This window comes from Notothenia rossii (genome assembly GCF_949606895.1).
Source record: "Notothenia rossii genome assembly, chromosome: 7".
Taxonomy (NCBI): Eukaryota; Metazoa; Chordata; class Actinopteri; order Perciformes; family Nototheniidae; genus Notothenia; species Notothenia rossii.
The window spans coordinates 59,440,423-59,464,025 of record NC_136905.1 but is presented as its reverse complement, the minus strand read 5'-3'; the positions used below and the strand labels follow the sequence as shown (position 1 = coordinate 59,464,025).

Sequence of the window (23,603 nt, the reverse complement as noted above, 5' to 3'; positions counted from 1 at the left end):
CAATTTAAAAGCATAAATGGACGATAAAGAAATTCTTATAACATATTTTGCTTGTGTCTTTCGTAGGCCTTCAGTGTTTGTTTTATTATGTATCGACTAGTTACATTGTCATTTTGTAAATTAGGAAAATACAATCCAAAGAACAAACAAATTATAATTGCAGTGTAAATAGTTTGCCCGCCATCGTATTTGTTTTACTTTTAAATGAATGTTCATGGTGTGGTGTTACGAATTCTTAAAATAATACAAAGATTGGAGGAGCCAGCAAACGACACATCTACATCAAAGCATTTTCAGGGCAATCAATTTGCAGCCAATCAGAGACGAGATCTGCTGCACCCAGGCCATGGATGTGACCCAGGCACGCAGAAACCAGGCAGAGACCAGGCAGAGACCATGCGCTAATGTACGCACAGAGCATGCGCAAAGCCACTGACCACGCAGTAACCAGCGCCGTATAGATAGAAGACAGCGGAAGTCCAAAAACGGTTATCGTCACGTGGTTCATGCAGACGAGGATCGTTCCCCGGAAGTTCATGGCAGGCAATGTGAATGCATTGATAACAGGAGATAGAACTACGATATTTGGTAATTATTAGTCAATAAAGGTTTTGATTTGCAATATTTATAAAACAAATCGATATGTGTATGTATTTACATCAATATGTTTTAAAAAATAAAATAGAATTTGCTAATATTAAGTGATAATATTAGGATTAGTGTGAACAACTAGTTTACATGTTAGGCTAACAGTGCCTTGGTTAAAGAGCCTGTTGCTGTTTATTTATAGCTTTGAATTCTTTCAAACCAATATTATCTTCTTAAACTTGTATGGTAGTCAGGAGCATCACTTTCTAATGTTTGATATATTTAGAGGGAGGGGATCTAAAGGAATGCTTCAAAATTCAGATTAGATTAATTTCTACCATTTTCTTAAATTCATGGTAGTTTCAGTAATCCCATGGTAATTGAGGACACAAGTTATCTAAATGACTAATGTCATCTTTATGGCTTTCAGAAAGGACAGGAGACCGACAGGTGACTATCAAAGGACTAGCAGCAGCAGCAGCAGCATGATGATGATGATGATGTTAAATGTGTTGTTTTAGGAACATCCATTGCAAATACATGGAATTCAATAAACATTGAATAGCATATCATGCAGTTTGTCTGTGCCTTTTCCTCCGTGTTGTCCTGGTTTGCTGTGCTGCCTCCTAGTCGCCACCATGGTTTGCTGTGCTGCCTGGGGATGCTCAAATCGCTCCGAGAAAGGAGTACGAATCTACGGCTTCCCCACTGACACAGAGCGGAGGAAAAAATGGCTGGCTCAAGTCAGCAGGAGCAATTTCACGACCAACAGCAAAAAAATATGTGAGGATATTATATACAAACACTGCATTTGCACTTTTTCACAAAACGAAAACCACACCATTGGGAAAGCTTAATGTTTTGTTTAATACAAAAAAACAGGGAAAGGCTTGAAAAACACAGAGCTGAGACTCAGGGTGCAGGGTGAGGGTCTCAATGCAGGTATTCAGGCTCCATTGAATCCCCCTCTGGTTCTTGTGCTGAAAGAGGGAGTAACAGACAGGAGAAAGGGTTATACACACCTATATAGCACACCTATTGGATGGGAAATTGCCTTGGGGAGATAAGGTGTGGTCTTTGTTCCCAACTGAAGTTATGGAACTTTATTATTTGTGAGTTTAACAAAGTATGACAAATGGCATCAGTAACAAATGTGATATGAATTTCTATAAAGTTGTCTCACATTCTTGGTCATATTTTATATACAGTATGTAATGAGTATAACATGTCCAGTAAGTATAAAGTGTTTCCTGATACTGTGTATTCAACCACTATGGAATATTTATGTGGGCAGACAAAACTGAGTTGTTCTGTGTGTGAAGTAACCTCAAGTCACTCCGCAGGCACATTTTGATGCAGACCAGTTTGTCAAGACAAAAAAGGGCAAGACTAGGCTGAGAGCAGAGGCTATACCCACCATCTTCGTGCATCGCCCTGCGGTCAAAAAGAGAAGGGCCCCTGCACCACGATTCACCCCGGGACCTGTATCTACAAAGCCCATAGCTCATGATCACAGCTATAGTGTGAAAGGTGATACAGGTATAATAAGTATGAATTCTTAGTAACAAAAGTCATATTTCTTATTTTTAAGTGGTATAATATTTTAAATGTTCGAAAATCTACAGTGCCATGTCTTCTACTTACATTAGTCTCAAAGATTGAGGGAAGAAGGGATGAGGAGACTGAGAGAAAGGAAAGTGAGGGTGAAGAAAGAGAAGACATGGCTAGTGAGGAGAGACAGGGAGGGTGGACACCACCCACTCAGCCAGCAGCCAGTCTGCATACGAGGGAACCAGCAGCCAGTCAGCATACAAGGGAACCAGCAGCCAGTCAGCATACGAGGGAACCAGCAGCCAGTCAAACAGATCTATTAAAAAAATTAAAGAGAAAATTAAAGAGCCAAGAAGGAATCACCAAAAAAGCAAAGTCTGCACTAAGAAAAATCAGGAAGGAAAATGCAGCTCTCAAGAAAGCAATGAAAATTAGGGACAACAAATATAAGAAAACGTTCTCAAAAGACCAACTTAAGGCATTAGGCAGACTCACCACAAAGGGGATGAAATGGAGCAATGAGACAATTAAGAAGGCTTTAAAAATTTGCTTTGCGTGCGGACCAACGGGTTACAAAACTCTGCAGGAATTGCAGATTCCCCTTCCAGGATTAAGGACACTGCAAAGAAGAATGCAATGTGTTAAGTTTGAGCCTGGTGTGTAACAGCTAACATCAATGCCCCTCCACCCGTAACATCAATGCCCCTCCACCTGCCAACATCACTGCCCTCCACCTGCCAGCACCCAGCCAGAGGAGCACAAACAACAAAAACAAGCAAGGTGTCCCGTCATGTACCTGGACATTTGGGTTGGCAAAATGGAGTAAGAGATGGACTTGAAAAACCTTGGTGGCTGTCTACTCATGTTGTTACAGTTGTCTTGGTTGCAGCTCTCAAGTTTTTTTTTGTTGCCATTTCCACATCTTTAGAAAATATGAAATAAATGAAGTGAAATCAACCTCTTCTCTGGAGAACAAACTTTGATTTCTCTGTCTTGTGAGTTTGCAGTCTTGAAGTTTTGCTCCTCCACCTGTAACATCACTGCCCCTCCACCTGCCATACAGTAGGTTACTAACTGTATATTACTTATATAGTACAGTGATAGAATACATGTTTAGTATGCTTACTTATATAAAACAGTAGTATTAAACTTACCTTGTGTTTTCACTCTCACTTAAGTCCCTCTCCCTTTGCCATCAATCCAAAATCAACTGAGCTGCAACATTATACAGACAGGTAATAATCAACATAATCACAAGGGCACAATATGGCTCTGCTAAAAACACTCACTCTTACACGCACCAAAGTTATATGTATCTAATATTTAACTCCCTCCACCCCCGCACACAATCCCTTTTAGAAGACCCTCTTCTCTAATTCAACAACGTTGGACGAAATGACATTAAGAGAACGGAATTTACAATTAAAAGGCTGTTCAACGTGTGTTGCTAACTTGATCCGGAATCCTAGCTTTATCTGTTATCTGTAAACGTTCCCTAAATCTACTAATTTAGGGATAATCCACTGACATCCTTTGATACACATGTTAATTTGAATCAGATGTACTGATAATATCCGCAATATAAATCTTTAAACTTCTTCTTACCTTTAAAAGTCCGTCACGAACGGTCTATTATGCTGCAACTCTACAGCTCTGCTAGCCTTGGCGCTAACTTCCGGGGAACGATTGAGAGGCTCCACAATCCGCCATTGCTGGAAAAAGTGGTCCATTGGAGTGAACGGAGATGACGTAACTCTCAGTCTATACGGCGCTGGCAGTAACCACATGCCACGCGGCTCTCTCTGAATACACAGCACTTCACCAGCCGGGAGAGGAAGAAGCATTTTGAGAGGTAACGTTAAAACTATTTATCAACGGATACAAAACATACAACTCAAAACTTAAAACATTGCAAACGTCAAAGTCCTAGCTATGGTGTTCATTTTGATTAACGACCGAAAACAAAGTAAGTAATGTTAGCTAACGTTACGGTAGCTAGGTAGCAGCTGAGCTAGCTAGCTAGACAATGGATGGGTATCGTTACGGTACTTTACAGGGATGCAAACGTGACACTTTTCGCCGTTTTGAATCCAAAATAGATTGTTTGTGTGATTCATGTAGATCTGCAATACAAATATTATTGGGTTATGGGGGGGGGGGCGGCGGTCTGGGACCCGGAGTAATCTGCGGCCACGAGGTGTTATGCGCAACGTGTAACGGAGTTAAAAATGTGTATAAATAAATATTTGTTATAAATTAAAGATTTTCTTGGTAATTTAATAATTTAACAAATCGCTTATGGTTGTGACCCGTTACACAAGCATGGTGTTACTTTTTTGTAATATATTATAATGAAGCTTGAGCGTGATGTGGACTGAAAAGTAGCTAACTAGCATACATTGTCACTATGTAGTATAGATCTTGTACTCTATTCAAAGTAGAAGTACTCAGATCTTGTACTGGAGTAAAAGTAGAAGTACAGAGATCTTGTACTGGAGTAAAAGTAGAAGTACTCGGATCGTGTACTTGAGTAAAAGTAGAAGTACTCAGATCTAGTACTTAAGTAAAAGTAGAATTACCAGAGTGTAGGAATACTCTGTTAAAGTAAAATTCTTGCATTCAAAATGTTACTCAAGTACAAGTAGAAAAGTATTATCATTAGGGCTGTTAATCGCGTTAACGCAAACAAATATTAACGCCACTGATTATTTACGCGATTAACGCATGTGTATTTTTTGTCCTCGGCCGCCCCGTAGTTTCAGAGCGCGTCAAGTTTAAAATACCATCTACAAGCTGATGCTGACAGCCCCGCTCCTGCAGAATGCTCACAAGTATTCTTGTTGTTAGCATCTGGTGCTAGCTAGCTGCGCTAACAGATATAAGGAGCTGTTTCAAAGAAAACAGAGGAGCGTCATTTCGCCGACAACTGCGCCGAGCACTTGACTTTATTTAGGTAGCCAGACAGTGGGACATTGTACGAAAAGTCAGCGCACTCAGCACGGATAGTGCGTGCAACATGATTGCAGCGTCCAGGCAGCTCCCGTTCGAGCATATGCCTTGAGTTGCACAGAGCTCCAACGATCCATCACAGTGTCCACACACACACACACACACACACACACACACACACACACACACACACACACACACACACACACACACACACACACACACACACACACACACACACACACACACACACACACACACACACACACACACACACACACTGTTAGAAATTAAAATCAATGTTTTAATGGGGAAATGTAGTTTAAACATGCCGTCAGTTTTAATGCTCTTTTATACTGAAAAACCAGAAATTCTTGTGCACAAGCAGTTAAGCTTTTATTCTGAAAATCCTTCATCTCCGGTTAGCATTTAGCATGTGGCTAATATACGATTTCCTGAAGAGGTGAATTTAGTAGCGAAATGATATGGAGTGGTGCAAACCGAAGCCTACTGATTTAACACTACAACTATAGATGTCGAGATACTACCATGCTGAATATTAAATGAAGGTACAGTTTATTTGAATACATTGTTTACAGACGAGAGTAGCATGTGACAACATCCGGAATGACCGGAAACCAAACGAGCCGAGAAGTATTGTTTAGAGTATTGATTACAGCGTTTAGAATGTGTTAAATGAAAAGTGATGAAAGAGAATATGAGGAGAAACGGCGTGTTAAGCATATATTGAATGTGAAAAGAACCTATCCTCTGTTTAAATGCAATAACGGACATTGGAGACGAGGCGAGCCGGCTGGCGGGGAGGAGCCAGCACACCATATATAAACCACCGGAGGAGAGATCCAGGCGCTTCTCTTCCCTATCGAGGAGCGGATCACAGCTGTTTGTCTGACTGAACAATATTCTGTCTGTAACACTACCGCGCCTTTCTTTTTATTAAAGTACCCAATTGAACTTTCACAGAGACTCCATTTAGTCTCCTATTTTAAAGCTTCTCTCCTGGACGGGAGAATAACGAACACAGTTAACAATCTGGTGACTTCCCTGACGTGATCTCGCTGACCGAGGAGAGAAAACCAACCGGCTTTTTCCTGGAGACGCTTGCAGCCATTCGACACACAAGAGCTCAAATCAATCGGTAAGAAGATGCCTGTTATGACAAAGATTCTTCACTAGTTAAACTAGGCAAAGTTAGATTTGTGTGTTTGATGGCAGCCGGCTGATCCTGAAAATAGCTGTGCATTTTAATGTTAAAACAACCCAAATTGATAAAATAATCACTCTAAAACCACGAGGCGTTGTTTTGTCACAGGCAGGGTGAGTTCACATTTTCTTTTGTTCCATTAACCCTGCATGCTATTAACCACGTGTGGGTGTTGAATTTTAAATATATAGTGTGTGGACATTGTACTTCGGATAGGTGCCTTGCTGCTTTCACATGGGTGTCTCTTGTTACGATTAATAGTTAGTTAGCCTATGACGTAAGGGTATATAGCCCATTTGACGACTTTTTGTTAAGATCTAGAGACATAGCGAATCGGTTAAGGGCCGAGAAAGTGAAAACCAGCGGGGCATAGTGAATCAGCTAAGGGCTAAGACCGAAGTCAGTGAAGAAAGTCCTTTTCAAGAAAGGCTTGGTTAAGGTCTAGGCCTTTATCAGTGGTTAAAACTGTTCTGTTTAAAAAAAGATATTGCGGGTGGGTTACGGTAATCGGAGTTACAGCAGCAGTGCAGTAATAAGACGACGGTCTATTATCAGTGGCTGATAGGTCTCCATATTAGTCCCAGTTTGGCGTGTCCAAATAGCAACAGTTAACCATAGTCGACTATAAAGTCAAATATTACGTGAACAGGTTTATAGCTAGTGCGTAAGGGTTCCTAACTTTAAGTGATGATATCAATAAGATAAAGCCCATAGTCGACTATAAAGTCAAATATTACGTGAACAGGTTTATAGCTAGTGCGTAAGGGTTCCTAACTTTAAGTGATGATATCAATAAGATAAAGCCCATTTTTTCATAGTAAACTAGATAGAAATGTTGTTATTTTAAACTAAGTGTTGTTTTGGCTTGTATTTCAGGGTTTATGATACCACACCAGTGGTTTACTTTGTTACTGTTCGTTTAAAGATCACCTAGCCATTGTTTAAACTCCCACCTGAGAGCCGCATGGACAAATCTCTTTGTCTACAGGTCAGAGTGCGAAATAATCGGGTGCCATCTTGTTTACACCCCACATGTGGAAAAACAAAGACAGGGCAATCGCCATTTCGTGAAATGCTAATTCAAAGCACTCCTTTCTTTGTTCTTATGCAGCTGGTTTCACTCCAATGAGGCATTTTCCTGACCTCCATCTTGTGAAGAACGAATAATACTTCTTGTCACAGTTGGAACTAGAAGGCTGAATCAATTTTTGGATATTAGAGGGAAGGATTGTTGTATTTCCAAAGATTTGAAGTATTGCTGCTGGCAAATGTGTTTTGGCGGTTTTTGAAATATTGCTGCTGGCAAATGTGTTTTGGCGGTTTTTGAAATATTGCTGCTGGCAAATGTGTTTTGGCGGTTTTTGAAATATTCTTCTTTGCAAATGTGTTTTGGCAGTTTTTGAAATATTCTTCTTTGCAAATGTGTTTTGGCGGTTATGTGTTGTGTTGTTTAACCATAGTGTAAATTCCTATTTTAAAGATATTTTTGAGGAAACTAAGTTTCTCCTTGTTAAAAACGAGTCAGTTTTGAAACAGCTATTCCCTAGTGGATTAAGCTGGAATTTAAAATAGCGCACTCTGGTGGTAGTACAGAATTATTACCCAAATAGCGGAAACACCATAACATTGTGAATTTGAACCAAATTCATATTTCAAAGTCAAAACTATACTGTACACTGTACAATTTTTATTTTTAACAATTTAAAATTTGCACAAATTTTTATTTTTTAAACAATTTAGAATTTGCAAAATTTTTATATTTTAATTTACTTTAATAATATAAAAAAAAAAAAAATTAAAAAAAAAAAAAAAAAAACCTGATTTAAAGTTAAGATCGGATGACATAGGATATTAAAATCAGGAACAAAGGTGCTAGTCGGAGGATTAGTGCTTCAATCCTTGATAAACTTCATAATTTCATTCGAATAAGAAGAGAACATGTCACTTAAAGACACGAAGTTGAGACCAGACGCAGAACCATGCACAACTGCAGATATTAAGGAAAGGGTAACAATCAGATCAGATGCTACAACAGTTCCAAATCTTAGATGGAAGACATGGACCCAATATAAGAAACTGTTGGAACAGTGGCAAACGAGAGGACTGCTTCCAGCAGATAATCAGCCTGAACCAACGAAAGCCCATAGACAATCTGTAATTGACCATGAGAATGGAGAATACCTGCGAGAGCAACAAGCATGGATCAAAGCCGGACAACCCTCCTGGTATGGACCTGCAAAGATTGCTATGAACAAAGCGGAGATAAGAAAAGTACATGTTACAAGTCTGATGCTCCATTTAAAGTGTTCTGTAACAGTGACGGCAAACATGCACGTCGTTAAAAAACCAAATCCGCTAGAACAGGAACACACAGCGGAAAAAATAGAAGATATTCCAATAATCCAAACTCCAAAGCTCTATCCAGACCTGCCTCAGAAACCTCCTCCTTACATAACGGAATCAGAACTGTTCTCTCAAGCCTCATTACAAGCCCCAACTTTTAATGTTTCAGGAGGAATATTGAAGTTCGACGATGTCCCCACAGAAAGAAGTGTTAAAGAATTGGACTTTGAAGTAAGAATGCTTCACAGTAAATCTGACCAGCTGCGGGAGATTTTCAAACACGAAATGCAAGAATTGAAGGACATGACTAGACAGCATCAACTTCCGCAAAACACATTACGAACACCTATGTCATTCCAGCCCAACAAGAAACCTCCCAGTGCTGAGGCATCATCTATGGCAGGTTCGGACATGCCGATTTTCTCTCTGCTACCACCAAAAAACACAGGGATGGATGATCAGGAAAAGTCCGGAGTGCAACAGGACAAACAAAAGCAACAAGAAGAGGAGAGATTCCGGGAGATGATGGTAGAAAAACATGGACAGGACAAAGAAAAGGAAGAAAGAAAACTACAAATAACAGAAACATGGGGAAAATCACAAACAACACGCCGAACAAACTACTCTCCTGACTATTCCAAAGGACAGGAAGATGACGACGGTGCACAGTCGGAGACCAGTGTACACTCCCCTTATCATGAACAGTCACAGCAACAACGCGGTTTTGCATCTCCTCCTGAGAATACTAGTAGTGACGAAAATGAGCAACATTACTCTGGGACATGCCCAAAAACTAAAAAAAACAAGACCTCTCAAAGAACCAGGACAGGAGTACATACCTCCATGCCATTGATAGCGGCTGGAAGAGGATTTGATTACCAACCATGGACTCACAGGGACATGGAATCTTTAGTGGCCAAACTACCTCCACTCACCCAAGGAGGACAGAAGTGGGTGAATGATCTGGAGAAATACACAGTCCAAGACCACCTGTGCTTGGGAGACATGAGGGCATTGCTTGGAAGGATAGAGGGAAGACTAGAGGCAAGAACAGTGGATTCCAAGGCTAAATGCACCAACTCTCCAGATGATATTTCATTCAACAAAATCCGGTCGAGGTATTGGGCTGCCATTCGTCACATTTACCCAACAACACGCAGTTTACATGCCCTCAACAGCCTGAGAAAAGAGCCTGGGGAAGACATGCATGCCTTCCTGAAGAAATGTGAAGGAGTGTGGGAGGACTGCACTGGAGAACGACATGACACTTCGCCAGCTGTCATAATGTTGTGGAAGAACGCAGTCATAAAAGCCCTTCCCAAATCAGTGCAGGCAAGCCTGGGAGATGTCGTGGGATTGGAAGCTAAACTCCCAGAAGAATGGAGATTAAATCTCATACACCACGACATGAAATACCAGGAAACAATGGTGGAAGACGATGAAGACACAAAGAAACTGGCGAAAAGACTATTGAAGATGCAGGTAGCTGAGAAAGATAACGAAGCTAATACAAACAAGAAATTGACAAGGCAGATGCCAGCTGTAACAGCAAAAGTCATACTAACAGAGAAAGAAGTGCAGACGCCTCAAACAGTTCAAACTCAGATAGTGCCAGAAAATCAGATGCAGAACCAACAAAGAGGTAGAGGAGGTTTCCAAGGAAGAGGCAGAGGAAGAGTTTTCCGGTTTGAGGGATGCTAGTTATGCGGTCAGCCGGGCCATTGGGCTAGAGATTGTCCAAATCAACAAACACAATATCCACCACCATCTTTACAATACAACCCTACGCAATTTCAACAGCCCCAGACACAACAGTATCATCCCCAAGCACAGCAACCGCCTGTGTATACCCCTGTCCAACTACAGCCACAAGCACCCATGTACATGCCTTCACAGTATCAACAGAGGGGAGGGCCTAGTGGAGGCAGAGGAGTTCAGGGACAACCAGGAGGAGGAGGGGTGCCAAACATGAACCAGATGCCTCTGACAGCTTGGAGTGGTCCATATGTATGAGGAGGCCCAGAGGATCCAATCACAGGAGATGTAATTCCAGCCCAAGATGAACCAATGGTCACCTGTGAGATTGAGGGGGAGAAGGTGGAAATGATGGTGGACACAGGAGCCACAGCTTCCTGTTTGACAAGATTGAAGGGAAAACCACCACCACTCTCAAATCATACCCTCAAAACAGTTGGATACTCGGGAAAAATTGATGTACAGAGATATACATTACCATTGGTCACAAAAATTGGGAAGCAGCTCCTGCAACATCCTTTCCTCTATGCCCCAAACTGTCCCATAAATCTGATGGGGAGAGACCTGCTCGTAAAATCAGGAGCGAGAATACTATGCACACCAGATGGGCTGATAATCCAGTTTCCAGGCCAGATACCACTCCACCAGACATACGACGGACAACAGAGAATCATGATGATGGCAGCAAATCCAGAAAACGGCGAAGAAAATGACACAACCACTGTGTACTGGAGCCGCCTGATCACCACTGAAATCGATACTCCACATGTCCAAAGAACATACATGGCCTGGAAACCATGGATAAATACACTAGGACCCTATGGGCCCCCGCAAGATCCTCTACATTGTACGTACAATTATCTTAGGCGACCAGATGAAGAATATCAAGATGCATGGATGGAAGATAAAGAGGGAAGAATGGAAGATTTGACTGTGGCAGACATCTACGTAGGACCGCAGGGTGTAGCAGCAGCGGTAAAACTCACACCAGAACAAAAACAATGGTACAATCTATCTGAAGAAGCTGTTCCTCATGTCACACTCGCCATGACCATAGGAGCTGAGTCCAGATCATTGGGTCCAATGATAAAGACTGCATTGAACACTGAATGGATGGCGACAGAATCACCTTTTCTGTGGCAATCGATAGACCAGACAATGTGGAGGATTGGGAACAACAGCCAGGAACGAGGACTATTGGAGAAGCAAGAATTGGACAGAGATCATGGCCGAGAACACACAAACCATCCGGACACAGAAGAAATGCTAATTCAGGTGCCTACACATCTTTGGACCACCGGAGACTACGATGTTGGATTAGTGAATCATGAAGTCTCAGTGGAGCTGGTGGAAGATTACAAACCATGTTGGCGGCCGCAATACAAGTTGAAACAAGAACAAATAGATGGGATAGGAAACACCATTCAAGGATTGTTGCAGGCTGGAGTAATCAGGCACACCGGCTCAAATTGGAATACTCCCATCTTGCCGGTACCAAAAGCTGGAAACAAGGGATGGAGAATGGTCCATGATCTGAGAGAAGTCAACAATGTGACTAAAACTGCTAATATTCCTGTTCCCGATCCACATGTAGCATTACAAAATCTTAACCCAGGTCACAAATATTTCACAGTGATAGATCTAGCTAATGCATTCTTTTGCTTACCATTAGATCCAAAAGTCCAGGATATATTTGCTTTTACGTACCAAGGACAGCGATATACCTATAATCGGATGCCACAGGGTTACAAGGATAGCCCAGGACTATTTAACAGTGCTTTGAAACAAGACCTCAGTGCATTGCACCTACCGGAGGGAGTAATTTTGATACAATATGTTGATGATTTGCTGCTAGCCGGGCCAGATGCAGCAACATGTCTGACTGTGACACAACAATTGCTAATCCTACTGGCCAATGTGGGCTATAAGGTGAAGAGAGAAAAAACACAGATCGCAAGGAGAACAGTTACATTCCTGGGAAGGATGATTTCCTCAAACAGTCTAACTCTGACACCAGCACAACGGACTTCCATCCTCTCCCAACCAAAGCCTAAAACAGTGCAACAAATGCTTGCGTTCCTGGGCCTGACAGGTTACAGTAGGACGTACATACCTGACTATGTGGATTTGACACAACCACTGAGACACATAATTGCAGAAGCAGGAAACAGAAATCTAAAAGCCACTCTCGAGTGGACATTGTTGGCCGAAGAAGCTTTCACGAAGACGAAGCAAGCCCTGAGTCAAGCGGCACACCTTTCCACTCCGGATTATGACGATGATTTTTGCCTTGATGTTTCTGAATCAGGTGGAGTAGTCAATGGAGTCCTGTTTCAGAAAAAAGGGGGAGTGAGACAGGTACTGATGTACCATAGCTCAAAGCTAGACAATATAGAACTGGGCCAGACAGGATGTGCAAGACACCTAGCTGCACTAGCAAAAGTCATTGAGAAAACTGCACATGTGGTAATGTGCCACCCATTGAAAGTAAACACAGCCCATGGAGTAGTAGCATTCATAAATTCACAGGCATTCACATTTTCCCCAATCAGGAAAATCAAGATTCAGACCAGTCTGTTGAAACCACACATAACATACCAAAGTGGTTTAACAAACATGTCTACAGGACTGAGCACGGAAGAGCACACACCCCATGACTGTCAGTTCGTCTCCCAAAAGGATCTCAAGATAAGATCAGATTTAGAAACAGATTCTCTGGACCAACCAGACTTCACTCTCTACAGTGACGGCTGCTGTTACAAGGGAGATGACGGGAATGTGGCCTCCTATGCAGTAGTCCGGCAGGAGGGAGAAAATGTACAAACCATAGAAGCAGAAATCATCCCCCAACCTGCTTCGGCCCAACTGGCAGAAGTAGTGGCACTCACCAAAGCCTTGGAGCATGCAGAGGGACGACGAGTCAACATCTATACAGATTCAGCATATGCGTATGGAGCAGTGCATATAGACGGACCACAGTGGATCAGAAGAGGGTTCCTAACATCTGCTAAGACACCAGTAAAACATGCCGAAGCTCTAAAACTACTGCTGACATCTTTGCTGTTGCCCGCAAAAGTGGCAGTAATGAAATGCAAAGGACATCAAATATTGAACAATGCAATATCCAGAGGAAATGATGCAGCAGACAAAGCAGCAAAGAAGGCAGGAGGGTACAGCAAGCAAATGATATGTACAAAGGCTAATAGTCAAGAGGAGTTAACCACTGAACACATCAAAGACATGCAAAAATATGCTGGAGTGTATGAACAGAATCAATGGAGTCAGAAGGGAGCAAAGGAAGTAGATGGCCTGTGGAGAGCCCACGACGGCCGTTTAGTCGCACCTGCAAAGTTATGCCACCTGCTAATAGAACAATCACATGGTCCCACTCATGTAGGCAAAGCAAGAACAACAAAAGACATTGAACAACAGTGGTGGCATCCCTACATGAAGGACATGGTTGAAAACTTCGTTAATGACTGTGACACGTGCAATGCATTCAATGTAAAAAAGCCATATAAGTGCCCAATGGGAAGATATCCAGTCCCAGAAGCCCCATTCAAAGACATTTGTATTGATTATACAGACATGGGAGCAGACAATGTGGTCAGAGGGTTTAGATATATGTTAGTAATGATAGATCGTTATACGAGATGGATTGAAGCCATTCCCTGCAAAAAAGAAGACGCAAAGACAGTCATAAAATGGCTCAAAACAGAACTCGTACCCCGTTATGGAGTGCCAAGGATAATAAGATCAGACAATGGTTCACATTTTACAAGCAAACATTTGGAGGAAGTTGAGTTATATTTCGGTATAATTCATAAGTTTGGGTCAGCATACCACCCACAATCTCAAGGTATAGTAGAAAGAGCAAATAGAACATTAAAGGGGAAAATAGCAAAAGTCATCTTTGGCACAAACATGAAATGGGTAGATGCTTTGCCTCTGGCACTCATGTCAATGAGATCTTCTGAGGGTGCTAAAACACATCTTTCACCCCATGAGTTGTTAACTGGTCGGCCAATGCCTGGGCCTCCTAGAGAAGGAGGGACTGGCCCAGTTTTAGACATCAGACAAATAGAAGTGGATGAATATGTCAGGGCTCTGAGTAATATTATCCAAGTCTTGTCTACACAGGTTCAGAGAACTGCAGAAACACCAGACGAGACACCAGAAGAGACTCCTGTACGGCCGGGGGACTGGGTGAGGTTGAAAGTTCACAAAAGAAAGTGGGCTGAACCCAGGTGGACGGGTCCGTGGGAAGTAGTTGAAAGAACTTCACACGCTCTCCGGATAAAAGGTAAAAAAGGAGCAAATTGGCACCACCTGACACATTGTCGCCCTGCACCGGCACCTTCCAGAAAGCTCTCGGAAGTTAGTACTGATTTGGCAGAGCTGGAACAAAACAAATAACAAATCAAGAGATATTAAGATAGAAACAGCTCAAAAGACGAATTGTCTTTAGGTTTTGTAGATTGAATACTAAAACGGAATAACCATTCTTGTTTTAGATCTGAGACCTATTTATTTTACTATTCAAAAAAGAGTCCAATATTTTTGTTTTATTATTTTCTATATATTTATTTTTGCTTTCATTATTTGGAACTGATATAACCATGGGTAAAATTGATGAAGTGCCATTCAAGAAGTCAGAACAATTAAGGGGCACCAAAGGGATAAGAATCGTAATATCATTGTTAGCTCTGTTCATCACAATTGGCATTTTCCTGGTTGGGAAGGGGATACAGCATCATGAAGAACCCGAATCCATTCGTGCACTCGTAGAAAATGCCACTGTCACTAATGAACCTTCAACTGTGTTTGAGAGACTTCCATTTATCCCCAGAGCCAAAAGAACAGCGGAGAGACAGGAGGAAGGGTTAGAAATACTCATCCCCAGAGGTGAAGCGGTTACGGTCAGTCTTGATGTGTGTGATGTGGTTGTATGTGGAGAGCTGCAAGACAAAACAGGCCATGACGTTTATGGGTGCATTCATGCTTGGGGACGGCCAGATGATAATTCATGGTGTCCCAGTTCAGAGAAGGTATATTGGAGTGCTAGGGCAGAAGGAAATAACAATCCCCCTGGGTTGACGTTTAGGTCTCAGCTATCTTTTTCCAAAGGTCGCCATAGTGGAGGCATGAACAAACACAATCCAATAATAATTGCTTTTAAAAGCGCACTCACTCCCCATTTCAAGAAAAAGGGAGACGTCACTGCATTCCATTTATTGATGGGGATAGAAGTTCCAGGAAATGACCCAATGGGATCAATTTTAGTGAAAATAATTGACCCACCAGCTGATATAATTCCTGATCTCGCCCCAATATATACTGAATCCCCTTTTAAACAAGAACCAGAAATACTCCCTGCTAAATCTGTGAACAATCCATTGGTCACCTATCTGAGTACCACCTCTATATAGAAAGTCATAGCAGTAGAAACAGGATACAAGGACACAAATTCCTGGTTAGACTGGGTTGTTTATTCTGTTAAGCAGAGCAAGATGGCGGACTGTCTGGCTTGTGCGGCTGCCCGACCAAGTTTGGGAACAGTGCCATTTCCATTTAACGCCCACAATAACCCAAGAGAACAGCTCTGTATGTACAAACTCTATGGGAAAAAATCCCCAGCAGATTGTGTCGACATTGCACAAAAATATCCAGTGGTAAAAATGAATGACATTCCACCTGATTTCACATCTTACGAGGGACTTTATGATTCACAAGGGACTACCTAAAAGGTATAGAAGTAGGTACTCTTAAGTGGTGCAATTCTACAACGATTTTAAGCCAGCAGGATTTTCTCCCAGGTATAGCCATGCCCATCAGGCAGTATCCCAGAACAGATGTGTGGTGGTATTGTGGTACTAAAACCCTGTTCTCAGTTTTACCACGAGATTGGACAGGGACCTGTGCTCTGGTACAGCTAGTGATGCCTTTTTATGCAGTACCAATGACGGCCGAGCAACTGATAAACATGGCGGTCCAACCCAAAGCAACTAGAGCCAAAAGGTCAGTCGGAAGAGGGAGTTTTGATTCCACTGTGTACATTGACAACATAGGGGTGCCCAGGGGAGTCCCAGATGAGTTTAAAGCTAGAAACCAGATCTTAGCAGGGTTGGAATCCATCTTTCTTTGGCCCACCATAAATAAGAACGTGGACTGGATTAACTATATCTACTACAATCAGCAGAGGTTCATAAATGACTCCAAGGATGCGATGAAGGGACTAAGTGAACAACTGGACAAGACCAGCCAGATGTCTTTGCAGAACAGAGTGGCCCTAGATATGTTGTTGGCAGAAAAAGGGGGAGTATGCAAAATGTTTGGAACATTATGTTGTACTTTCATCCCAAACAATACCTCACCTGATGGATCGGTAACCAAGGCTCTGAAAGGACTCACTACTCTGAGCATGGAGTTAGCAGACAACAGTGGGATAGAGAAGAACCCCCTCGAGGATTTCTTGGATGGCTGGCTGGGGAAGTACAAAGGTTTTTTACTAAATGGACTGATCTCTGTCTCAGGTGTGATCGTGACATTGGCACTGGGTAGTTGTTGTTTCTCAACCTGCATCCGCGCTTGTGTAAACCGACTGATTAATGGGGCCCTCAACCAGGAATATGCTAGGGGTCAATATCAAATGGGGGGACAGTTTCCAATGTTAGTAGAACAGGACAATCCACCCCCATATACAGATGTTGATGAAAATGACGAGTTAGTTTGAATGATGTTAAATTATATGGATGTTCAGAGATGAGATTGTTCGATGAATGTCCAGCCGATGAGATTCTTTAAATGATATCATAAGAAGAAGTGAGCAAAATGGAACCATGGAACCAATCCATTTCAATTTATTTTATACTATTCCAAGATAGTATATTTTTATTTTTATTTCAATTTCCTTTATACTATTCCAAGATAGTATATTTTTATTTCAATTTATTTTATACTATTCCAAGATAGTATATTTTTATTTCAATTTATTTTATACTATTCCAAGATAGTATATTTTTATTTTCAATTTATTTTATACTATACCATGATGGTCTATTTTATTGCTATTCTAAAATGGTTTATTTCTTTTCACTTTGTAAAAACAAGTGCCTTAACACTGAGCGTGGTATGAGAACGGTTTCTGTGAAAGGAGGGAGGAAGAAATATTCTGATACCAAGCCATTGCTGCTATTTTGAAGAATGATATTGAATGTAAACACTAGAAGTTATGCACAAGGGAAAACTTTTATGTTTGAACACAGACAAGAATTTATTTTGTATTTTTGTAAAGCCGGCTGTAAAACCATTCCATTTGATTGTATGTTTGTTAATATGAGATATGTAATATGCAAAGTTCAGATGAAGAACTCATTGATTTCAGTATTATACACACCTTTTAGGTGTGTAAGGAGGGACTGTTAGAAATTAAAATCAATGTTTTAATGGGGAAATGTAGTTTAAACATGCCGTCAGTTTTAATGCTCTTTTATACTGAAAAACCAGAAATTCTTGTGCACAAGCAGTTAAGCTTTTATTCTGAAAATCCTTCATCTCCGGTTAGCATTTAGCATGTGGCTAATATACGATTTCCTGAAGAGGTGAATTTAGTAGCGAAATGATATGGAGTGGTGCAAACCGAAGCCTACTGATTTAACACTACAACTATAGATGTCGAGATACTACCATGCTGAATATTAAATGAAGGTACAGTTTATTTGAATACATTGTTTACAGACGAGAGTAGCATGTGACAACATCCGGAATGACCGGAAACCAAACGAGCCGAGAAGTATTGTTTAGAGTATTGATTACAGCGTTTAGAATGTGTTAAATGAAAAGTGATGAAAGAGAATATGAGGAGAAACGGCGTGTTAAGCATATATTGGATGTGAAAAGAACCTATCCTCTGTTTAAATGCAATAACGGACATTGGAGACGAGGCGAGCCGGCTGGCGGGGAGGAGCCAGCACACCATATATAAACCACCGGAGGAGAGATCCAGGCGCTTCTCTTCCCTATCGAGGAGCGGATCACAGCTGTTTGTCTGACTGAACAATATTCTGTCTGTAACACTACCGCGCCTTTCTTTTTATTAAAGTACCCAATTGAACTTTCACAGAGACTCCATTTAGTCTCCTATTTTAAAGCTTCTCTCCTGGACGGGAGAATAACGAACACAGTTAACAACACACACACACACACACACACACACACACACACACACACACACACACACACACACACACACACACACACACACACACACACACACACACACACACACACACACACACACACACACACACACACACACACACACACACACACACACACACACACACACACACCTCACTGTAATCGCATGGGCTACCTACTGCCATGATTTAGGCCACTTTTAATGGGCTTTTGCCCCTCGTTTTCCCTGTTTTTTGTGGGTTTTGCATGTTTACTAAATTGATCGTAACGATATCAATTATGCAAGTTGCCCACGTGACTGGGCTCACGCGGCCTATCAGCCGTCATGATTTCCGAATCTTTTCTGTGCTTTTGCCGGTCGTCTTCCCTGTTTTTGGGTGTTTTTGGCAGGTTTATCGGTCGCTGCGCTCAATAGTAGTAATTCATACTAATAAATAGCACCTTTCACAGAAATAGATTTCAAAAAGTGCTTCACAAATAAAAAGTTAAAATTAAGACCACAGAAACATGAATACAATAACCACATGTGGCATACATTTAAGGTCAACATAAAAACAATACAAAGACCATGTGGTGTCCTGAAAGGAACATACATAATAACAGAACACACCACACACATTTCAAATAGAAATAAAAGCCAATGTAAAAAGATAGGTCTTCAGGCACTTTCAACTTTTGTTTTTAAACGAGACCATGGGACAGCCAGTAGGCCCTGAAGACCTAAGTGACCAACTGGCGATGTAAAGATGGAGAAGATCACTTATATATTCCGGTACATTTCCACGCAGGGCTCTATATGTAATAACCAAAACCTTAAAATCTATTCTAAAACTAGTTGGAAGCCAATAGAGTGGTGCAATGACGAGTCCTAAAACGCCGGAAGTGAGTTAGCATTTTACCACTACCGGTTCCCTCGTCTCAGAGTCAATGGGATTTTGGAAAATAGCTGGAAATAACGTCTGTGGTTGACACAAATTGAAGAGACGGATCACGTTTTGTTCTACGACATTAAATACATCAGCAGTGACCCCACTGGTGATTTTTGAAGAGTTTACGTGTCTGAAAAACGATGGTTGTTAAGCTGAATAGGACTACAGAAGTTGTTGAGGACGTTGTACGTCATTACACCGAACAGTAAACACTCCTGCTAAGTTTGTTTTCCCTGTTCTGCTTGAAAGCAAGTACCTGCTTCCTGCAAACTGTTAAAACAAAAGCTTCAACTTGTACAATTTTCAATCTGTATTTTGAATATCGATCTTAAATTGGAGTGACGTTGAAGCAGCGACCCTGCTGTAGTTTGTTTATAGCGTAACGTGAGCACTTTGCTTCTGGCGATTAGATTTATGATTAAAAAATTATAAAAGTAGGGTAGACATGTGGATATTATTCGGCTGAACAAAACGTGCATTTATCTAACAGGTTTGTTTTCCACAGACCTTATTTCGAGCTATTTTCCAAAATCCTATGGAGAAATCCCATTGCTTTTTTGTCGAGGGAACCCATGCGCTGCTTATTTCCAGGTAAATATGTCATCCCTGCACCACTCTATGTAAGGATTTAAAAATTAGTGTAATGTGTGTCATCCTGCTTGACCTGGTTAACAGTCTTGCAGCAGCATTCTGTACCATTTGTAGACGGTTTAGAGATGACTTGCTGAGACATGTGAAAAAGGAGTTACAGTATTCCAGCCGGGATGATATAAAAGCATGAATGATCATTTCAAGCTGCGCTAATGACACAAAAGACCTGAGCTTTGCAATATTTCTCAGATAAAAAAAGCATCTACAGGTCAATGATTTAACATGCTGATCAAAATGCATTGCCTGATCAAATGTCACACCAAAATTTCGTAGATTGGACCGAACAGCTGAGTTAAGGGACCCTATACTCTTTGCAATTTACGGAGCTATACTGTCTGACGCAATGATGAGAACCTCTGTTTTGTCTGCATTAAGCTGCAAGTAATATCCATGTTCATGTTTTCTCCCCAGAGTGAAACGGCTACAAATTAGATTTTGTAATGGCAATCCTGAGTTGAGATTGGAGTTTTACAACCTTTGTGTCATTTGTAATTTGAATATTTCCTTTTGTGGCCGGCTGTTGTTGGGGCAGAACCTTTGCTCCGCGCCGTTCCTATATGAGCGGGTTCTCAAAAGAAGGAAAAATTCAAAGCAGCCAGGATAAGGGTTAAACAATAATCTGTTTTAATGGTAGAACATACAATACATCCAACTTTCACCTAAACACGAAGCCCTCTGCAGAGTACTCTGGGCTCAGGTTCTGCCACCGTGTGATATACGTACCACGACAGCCAGTCAGAAACAAGAGCGCCGATCTTCAAAATAATCACAACATTTATACACAGGTGGGGAGGAGTTTTGTCGCTTGCTCTTCCCTAGCTATTTGTTTATTGGCGAGTTCACTTCTGAGCGAGCTAGCCAGTGAGTTGGCAGTGTTCCATTGGTCGGTTTCACTTCTGTGTGTGTGTGTGTGTGTGTGTGTGTGTGTGTGTGTGTGTGTGTGTGTGTGTGTGTGTGTGTGTGTGTGTGTGTGTGTGTGTGTGTGTGTGTGTGTGTGTGTGTGTGTGTGTGTGTGTGTGTGTGTGTGTGTGTGTGTGTGTGTGTGTGTGTGTGTGTGTGTGTGTGTGTGTGTGTGTGTGTGTGTGTGTTTCTGTCCGTCTGCCCTCAGGCAGTCCCAAAATCAATGATTTGGAGTCATGACAGAGGACTCTTTGACAGGACACATACTCATTCCCCCTAAACATCTTCAACACACACACACCTCCTATCATGTATCTTATCACACAACAGTCACCTGTTTTTCTTTATGAAAGCCATATTTGTAAATATCCAAACGTCATCGTCCCATGACGGCCACTGAATCAGTCAACCAACATAAGTTAATTGTTCTTGTGGCTTACTGGCTTCTTTGAAATTCCTTTCACCTCAAGTCAGCTTACGTTAGAATCAGAAGGACCATTGTCTCTCTAACTTGTGTGTGACCCAATCATCTCCTGATCTGATAAGAGTCTTGCAGGAAATGCACGTACATTTCAACACCCCAACATCCTTATCGTTTCTTAACTAATGTATGCTGGACATGAATCACTAATTAACAGGACTTTAACTGCATTATATTTGAGGAAAAAACCCCTTTGGCTTAATCAATAATAGTTTTAGCACTTAACAGAGGAAGCCAGAGACTCAGGGCCTCTTCAGAGGTCTGGGAACTGCAAAGCAGATGTCAAAGGTCATTTGTATTATGCCTAACCACAGATAGCCAAAAAAACACCCTTTTGATTACACATAAAAGTGGAAGAAAAGACTATTGCGCTATATTTAAAAGAGGAAAAATGTACTTTGTCCCTTCGAATTTAATACACACAAATATATGAGGTGACATTAAAATGAATATACCAGAAATACACTATATCAAACTTTGTGCCTCCCTCAATTCCCCCTTTTGATCTTTATAACCAAAGATCAATTTACATAAGACATTTGAAACATAACTACTGTCATGCTTTGCTACTGTGTCTGTCCCCCTACATTAAACCTTTGGGAACAGAACACAACTTTTCATGTCAGTGAAGGAACTATCAGAGTGAGAACCTGAATGCCAGAAAGCAGTTTCCTTGTGTGTTGAACCATCCGGGCCCCCCTCCCCCTCAAAGGAATACGCCAACAAGGATAGCTGAGGGGGAGATGCAGCCTTTCCTTCAAAGGTGGAACTGATGAATCTGATCAGAGAGAAGTAGAATCCTCTGCTGCCTCGAGAAGTCCACCAGCCTGCTGACAGCCGCTTCCGAGTCGTCTGCTGTAGGGATGTCCGCGAGGTCCTTCGCCTCCAGTCCGCTGATGACAGCTTCCGAGTCGTCTGCTGTAGGGATGTCCTCGCTCACAATAGCCAGGTCCGTCCTGATGTCCTCCATGGTCCTAGCCAGTGGTGTAGTCTACGTGATACGCAGGTATACGCCGTATACCCACTAGAAAATGCCAGTGATTTCCGTATGCCCTCTTAAAAATGAGCGATGATACGTAACAACATCATTTTGTGACTTCGCTTTCACGCTTTCGCCCCCTTCTGTGTTAATACTTTTGGACGTCTGAGGCTTCCGTCGCCTTTGGCCTGTTGCTAAGCAACAGCAACACACTTTGTTCGGCTCTGACAAACCCCACGTTTCTCTAAAGTTATCAGAATTTGATCCTTCCATCATTCAAGTTCGCGGAGCGCTAAACAGGAAGCAAACATGAAACGAAAACAGACGAAAATATTTTTATGTTTTCCGAAGTTTTCCCCTATTACCACTACAGAAGAAGAGCCAGGTCAGGCGGCTGTCCTAAAGGTGACAGAGAACGAGCCCGGCGCTACCGCAAATTTACCCGGTAAGTGGAATTAGCATGGTTATCATTAACGTAACAGTAGCTGGAATGTAAGAACAGGCATCCTTGGTTAGAGTGGAGGGACAGAAAGTTAGGTAAATGTCAGCACACATGCAAAGGAAAGCTGATCTAAACAACAGAAATTCATAAAGTCAATGACTATGCAAATGAGAGTTGATTCATGGTCATGTTAAAAGTGCATTTAAAACATTTGCACCATTATATTACTATATGTTAGTTATCAGTAGTTGTCAAATAATTAGCTATTGAAAAAGTGGAAGATTTTTCTCCTTTTATCTGCTTTTCATGCATTTGTTAGCCATGATGTAAATATTGTAAGCAGTTTATTAAATACTTTTGAGTAAATCTTGGCTCTTTTCTGCAGATATTATTGGTAAAAACTTGTATTATGCTAATTAGTCATGGTTTTGTTTATTTCCAGGTTGTGCTCTTTGCAGCGCTACAAAATCAACAGGTGTCCTCACAGAACAACGAGTGTCTATGTCTGAGGAGTGGGTGCACTTTAAGATCCAGTCCTCAGATTCAAGCAGATCAACATCTCTGGCCTCTTTGAGAAACAAGATTAGACGACATGACACGTCCAGAGCACA

General features: G+C 41.5%; 2 long non-coding RNA genes across 2 annotated transcripts; both read right to left on the bottom strand.

The window, feature by feature from the left end:
• Positions 1-1,436: 1,436 nt before the first annotated feature.
• Positions 1,437-2,304, bottom strand: LOC307013987. Its single transcript, XR_013801118.1, has 2 exons — positions 2,233-2,304; positions 1,437-1,568 (listed from the first exon to the last, which is right to left on the bottom strand). It is a non-coding gene; the product is annotated as an uncharacterized lncRNA (long non-coding RNA).
• A 16-nt stretch (positions 2,305-2,320) lies between these two features.
• Positions 2,321-3,204, bottom strand: LOC307013986. The gene is made up of 3 exons (XR_013801117.1): positions 2,936-3,204; positions 2,635-2,758; positions 2,321-2,455 (listed from the first exon to the last, which is right to left on the bottom strand). It is a non-coding gene; the product is annotated as an uncharacterized lncRNA (long non-coding RNA).
• Between the last annotated feature and the right edge of the window lie 20,399 nt (positions 3,205-23,603).